Here is a 6,750-nt window from a genome sequence, read left to right on the forward strand (position 1 = left end):
AAAGAAAATCATCCCATAAGGTAAGGCGACGGGCCGGGCCGGTCTCAACCCGGTCATGTATTAACACTGGTATTTCATAAGTATACTATTAAATACAAAATTAATGTGAATATCATGATATTAACAAATAATGCTACTAACAATCACTAATCTGATGGATGCACAAGTTCAATCAACACCATTTTGTCGCTAATCAATTTATCTTAACCTGGCAAGGGAGAAAAAATAAGATCATACTCGGTGGCGGAAATAGAATAATAATACTAACAAAGGAATGGGTCATTTACATTCTGCCACACAATTCCTATTAATTTACATATCTAACATCTACACATTACTTTCATATATATATATATATATATATATATATTATATATATATATATATTGAATCCGAAATTGTCTTTTTGTGAACACACACTGAGAGTCGGGATGGAAAGAGGTAAGAGATATAGAAAGAGAGAGCGTCACGATAATTTTCTCAGGAGAAGGTCAAAGAGAGTCCCTGTATTCCTCTTGAGACTGCCTATTTAAAGAGGTCTAATTAGTACAATTAAGGAATGTGAGAATCATTATGGTAACTACACTTAATAGAATTAATGTATATACTTTGAATTAAGGATCGTCATAATATTGACAGAGAATAACGGCTTACAATGACTTACGAGTTTAAGTGAATTATGTCAGTCGGCAAGTGACCGATCGTATCGATCGGTTGTCTAGAATCCGACTATGCCGAGAGGGCGTACTCGGTTGGTTTGAATATGGTTATCTGTTTTGTCGAGCGGTCTAGATGATAGGCTCTGTGAGACCTATTGTTTTGGTCGGTCGGTCGACTGACATGTCGATTTGTTTCGTCAGGTGAGTCTTGACTCACTTACTATCTGGTTCAAGTTTTACAGGACTTGTGTCTCGTCTACTTGGTCATTTCGTTGTCTCAGCCGAATCTCCCATCTCGCAAGGTCGGGTAAATCTTGTCACTACCTGTGCGGGGTATCTGACAAGACACTGTCGGGATGTGTCTCACCCTCAACGAATCTTGTCTCTACTGACTAGGGAGTCATCTCTGGAGCTTTGACCTATCGCATGTTTAGAGACGCTGCTTCTCATGTTTGGTGTAAATTATTGGTCGATCGCTTACCTCAGAGGGAAGCTTTGTATTCTCGGTCGTCGTTCTCTTTGAGATTTGTGCCTGTAATTCTGGTGTATACATATTATTTCCCCAAGTTTTACTGCTCCTTTGGTGGCGACAGCTATAATAAGGACAGAAATTATTAGTTAATTATATTATAGAAACCAAAAAGAAAAATAATAATAATTAGTTTTCCCTTCATTTTCGTGGCGTGTGTCTTATAAATAAGGCCATGAATTCGATTGTTTATCTGTTATCAATGTATTTTGGACTGCTGGGTAGACATCATGTCTAGTGGTACGAGCAAAAAGACGGTCATTCCGAGCCTACTGGCCTTGGCCGGATTTACATATCTTCTTCCAGCATCAATCCTAAAAAGGAAAGCGGTGGTTAGAAGAGAGGGGGTGAGAGCCAACCAACCCTGAGCTGGCTAATCAGATTGCTTCTTCAAAGGACCCAGAAGGGCGGCTGCCGAAGCCTCTGCTGCCGAAGAGGCTTCTCTAAAAAACTATGGATCTTGGCCCGAGCAAAAACAAGGTTGTGGTGGAGCCGTCAACCTGATCCGTAAAGGCGGCCGCTGACAATCACAGTAGCCCGAGAGCGGAGGTGATGGTGACCCTTCGCAGCTACCTTCAGAAGAAAGGAGAGGAGGCGCCCTAGCGAGAGAGTGAGGTCTTCCCTTGACTACGTCAGAGCTTGAGAGGCTCATGGGTATGTAAGAAATTCCTTTTGATTTCTGGTAGCATAGTAACTTGACATTACTTTTAAATGCCCCTTTTAAATTCAGATGCGCCGATCGAGACAGAGGATGTTGAAGGCGGCGAGCCGTCGAGAGATGTGACCGACTCGGTCTTGCATTGGTTGCTAGGACAATTGATGCAATCGTCCCTTCTTATCTGTCGATCGATGTGGGCAGAAGCTCTCAGCAGGCAGACCGTGCGTCGAAGACTCGCCCCCGGGTCAGTGGCATGTCGAGTGCAGGAGATGGCAAAGTTTCTGAACTAAAGAACTAAAAACCATGTCGACGCATCTGCACTGGGGCACTTGCTATGTGCATCTAGAGAGGCCACTTTTTAAAAAAAATCGAACGTCATTGTCGGACTGGAGAAGGACGTCACGTCGCTACGAGGTTACCTGAATGGCGTCAGTGCCGAGAAGGGACCCATCCGCGACTCGACAGTTCTGAGTCAATTCCACAGTGAGGCTGACCGGATGGAGCAGATTAGGATCGATGGAGGGATGGTCCTCCGGAGGTTGCTTGAGAAGAGGTATGTCTCGTCTGAAGCCACGAAGGATCCATTCATCAAGCACTTCGTCCGAAAGCTATAATAATGTTATTTGTAATAAAATAATATTTTGGGGGAATTTGAAAAGATAATTAATGTGACACTTATCTTTGCGCGACTCTTCGATTTGCATGCCCACCCAAATAGAGTAAAGGGTTGCTCTTTCTAGCTTTTGCCATCAGTTTTCTAAGTTTTCTGATTTCTCGTCTTTAGTTTCTTCTTCTTTTCTGTCTCTCGTTCTTTTTATTCAAATGGTTCCTAAGTATTCTTCGGTTCTCTTTAGCACCCGTTAGGCACAGATCTTGTCGTCGCCTGAGGGGGTGTCCACTTTGGATTACAAGTGATTCCTGCATCTCTTTCGCGGATCTTGTTTCTAGCGAGCAGGAAAAAATGCCCTGAACGACCAGACCAATGGGACTTTGGGGGGGTTCTGGGTCGAGGGATGGCTTAACTTTTTTATCATCTTGTGATCTCTGAAAAATTGCATTTAGGGTTAGGTCGCAGTAAGTTCCCTGAGTTTATCGAGCAAGGTTTGGGAATTCTGCCGCAAAATCAAGGTTTGGAGGTTCAGACAACCTGCGTTGATTCGAGCGAGTGGTTTTGCTTCGATCTATTATAAAAAATAGTCGATGGCTACCAAGAGGAACTTCCTCTGGCTTTCAACAAAGGAAAAGGTCTGAAAATGTCTAGTCCTCACGCGGTGAAAGGCCAAGGACTGACGATCGATTGTAGATTTTTTTAGCAAGCGGATGATGTAAGGGTGCACATTTTTGACACTGCTCACACCTTTTTGAGAATTCTGCCACATCTTTCAAGAGTGTTGGCCAAAGGTACCCTTATCGTTGCATGTGGTACGCTAGAGTTTTTCCTTCGGAGTGGTCGCCACATTCTCCAGAATGAACCTCCCGGAGCACATCTTGGACTTCATTTTCTCTCAAGCACCTCAGGTATACCGATGGAACCGACCTCCTGAACAACTTTCCATCGATTAATAGGTATAGAGCGGCTCTAATTTTAAAGTGCCTCAGATCTTTGATGCTCTCTGTATCTCCCCAGTCTCCAGGTAGTGGATGTATGGAACCACCCAGCTCTTGGTCTCGTCGACCGCTACCTCCATGGCCACCAGTTTGTTGATTATTCGCCTGGTGAGTTTTCTAAATATTCCTCCCAAACAAACACATTTTGAGAGGATATTGACGACTTGGTTGTCCTCCCGTCTAACGTGCTCGATATAGAAGTTCTTGAATCTCCTGTTTTCCTCTGCCTTGGAAAGATATATGGTCGTCAGCTCAAATGTGGTCTCAAATTCCTCGTTAACTTGATTCACGATGAGCAAGGAGTCAGATTTCACCAAAAGGTCTCGAGTGCTTACCTCATAAGCCAGGCAGAGTCCAACAATCAACGCTTCGTACTCTACCTGATAGTTTGTAACGTCGAACTCCACCGAGATTGACTGTTAGAGCTGTTCTCCGGTCGGGCTGCTCAGAGCCAGCCCAAGCCCCAGCCCCAGCCCCAGCCCCGTTGTTGCCTGCTTGGAGGCTCCATCACCGTATAGGATCCACGTCATGTCATCAGTGACAATCCTTTCGTCCTGCACCTGTAAAGGAGAAGTCAGTAAGGAAGTTTGTGATCGCTTGGGCTTTAACTAATGTTCGAGGAACGTAGGTGATGTTGAACTCATTGGATTCTACCACCCACTTTAGCAGACGGCTGGAGTACTCCGGCTATGTGAGCACATATTTCAACGGATGGTCCGTGATGACACAGATGCAACTTGAAATACGATTGAAGCATGCAAGCGAAAATAATCATAGTGAATGTTAGTTTTTCCATAATCGGATGCTTGGTTTCGATGCCATGAAGACTCAACTCGTGTAGTAGACTAGATATTATTTTCCTGCCTCCTCTCGGACCAGAACTGAACTTAAAGCCTCTCGTCCGACTCTGAGGTACCGTGATAGTTCTTTCGTCATCTTCGGTCTCTAAAGCAGTGGGGGTGACACTAAAAAATTTTTTAGGTTTCTAAATGCTTCCTCATATTCAGTCGTCCATTTGAAACACTGATTTTTCCTTAGCACCTTGAAGAACGCCGCACACTTGTCGTCAGACTTTGGGATCAAATGACTGAGCCTGACAATTTGGTCGGGTAGTCTCTGAATTTCCTTGGTTCTCTGCGGGGGCGACATATCCAGGATTGCCTATATTTTCTTCGGGTTGGCTCTTAATCCTTCTGCAGTCAAAAGGAAGCAGAGGAATTTATCGGTCGATGCCTCAAGGGTGCACTTGGTTGGGTTTAATGTTATATTGAATTTTTTTAGTGTTCCGAAGATCTCTTTTATATCTTCGATATGTTGTTCGGTTGACTTACTCTTAACTAGAATATCATCAACATACACCTCAACATTCTTTCATTTTTTATTAGAAAAAATTACATTCATGAGGCGCTGATAGGTCGCCCCGGTGTTCTTAAGCCTGAGTGACATTACATTAAAACAAAATATGTCATGTGCAACAATAAATGACGTTTTTTTTTTTTTTTTAACAACGGTCGGGTGCATTTTTATCTAGTGCCGATAAAACTCAATATTGATCATCTAACTTCTACGTCCACCAAGGTGTCAATCTTCGACAGGGATAGGTGTCCTTTTGGCAAGAGGCGTTGAGATTTGTGAAGTCGACACAAATCAGCCACTTGTCGTTGGCTTTCTTAACCATCATAACATTCAAAAGCCAAGTTGGGTACTAGACTTCACGGATGTAGCTGATGTCCAACAGCTTTTGCATCTCTGCTGTTAGCAGTTTGGCCAAAGTTCTGGCGATCAACAAGATCTTCTGTTGGACCGGCCGAGAGTAGAGGTTGTTGTTCAATTGGTGGCAGATTGTGTCGATTGAAACGCTAGGAATCTCCACCGCGGTCCAAGCGAACACCTCTCAGTGCTCTCGAAGTCTCCGTATCAGTCAGTCCCTAGATCTTATATCAAAATGTTCACTGATTAGGAAGATCTTACCAGGATCATTATCGAATGTTGGTACCTAAAGGACAGTCTCAATGGTCTCGAGACCCCCCTCCCCCTTTTGGATCTGGATATCGAGTGGTTCATGGTCAACATTTGAAACTGCTCGTAAATAGCAGCTTCTGGACTGCTCTAAGTTCCCCTGGACCATAATCACCTCTCCACATGAAAACTTTACAGCCACATGATAGGTAGAAGTCACCGCTCGGTAGTTGTTCAGAAGTAGTCGATCGAAGATAACATTGTAGGTCGACTAGGATTCCACCACAAGAAAATCCTTCATACTGGTACATTGCTTCTGTGGTTCTCTCAAAGAGATGACTAGAGCAATGAGGCTCAGTGCCTCATTCTTTTCCCCGGAGAATCTGAGCAACAGGTTGGCTAGTTCTGTCAACTGGTTGGTCTTCAGGTCGATCGTATCGAACACTATTTTAAATAGGATGTTCACCGAACTACCTATAACAAAAAGACTATTGCCCACTTGGTAGTTGTTGATCAGTGATGTGATGATGATCACCTCATTGTAGGGGTTCCCCTTTGGTAGGAGATCTGCATCCGAAAAAACAATTGGAAAATGGTTACATGCATACAAGACTATGGAACATACCTCTCCTGAACGTTGTCTCTTCAGGCAAGAGCGCCTGACCCGAAAATGGGCGGGATTATCCCTGCAGCATGGACGTCACTCACCCGGACAAGTGCGTTTGAGGGTTCTACGACTAGAGCTTTACCCCGTCGTTGTGTATGCGCTTCGACTGCAACAAACTATTTGAGCTACCTGGCACGGACAAGCTTCTCAATTAGGTTTCAGAGGTGACGACATTCCTCTGTGTTGTGATCATGGTCGCGATGGTATTGGCAATACCTCTTCGGATCTTGTAAGATCGGGGCCGCCTTCAGTGGCGAGGCCGACTTGAAATAGTCCTTATTCTGGATGGCCTAAACTAATTCAACCATTGACATGTTGAGGAGTGTCAAACCTTGCATTTCTCGAAAAACAGACAATCACTCATATGATAGGGTCGATCATTGATCAAAATGTCTCTTCCGGTCATGACACCCTGGATTATTTTCAAGCTGATCTTGGGACATAGAGTTGTTGTTTTGGTGACCGGCTGAGGACTTATTGACCTTTGCCATCTGCAGTTCACCCCATTTTTTCCGCTTCTTGAAGGGATGGTCGGACGGCTTCGGCTTACTCCTTGGGGAGCCCCGGAGGTCTTCCTCAGCAAGTATGTGTCTGTTCGTCATCTTCAATACTTATGAAAAAGTAGCAGGTTAGATAGGTTTATGTTATATCTGAAGTCAGTAAGGAAGTT

General features: G+C 44.1%; 1 protein-coding gene across 1 annotated transcript in view; it reads right to left on the reverse strand.

The window, feature by feature from the left end:
- LOC110024437 (mitochondrial substrate carrier family protein ucpB) overlaps positions 1-6,750 on the reverse strand; it is a 22,670-nt gene continuing 15,920 nt past the window's right edge. The window contains exon 9 of the transcript XR_002293996.1: positions 1-208. The gene's annotated coding sequence lies outside the window, so the exon portion shown is untranslated. The remainder of the gene's footprint in view (positions 209-6,750) is intronic.

Source organism: Phalaenopsis equestris, unplaced genomic scaffold (assembly GCF_001263595.1).
Source record: "Phalaenopsis equestris unplaced genomic scaffold, ASM126359v1 Scaffold000256, whole genome shotgun sequence".
Lineage (NCBI taxonomy): Eukaryota > Viridiplantae > Streptophyta > Magnoliopsida > Asparagales > Orchidaceae > Phalaenopsis > Phalaenopsis equestris.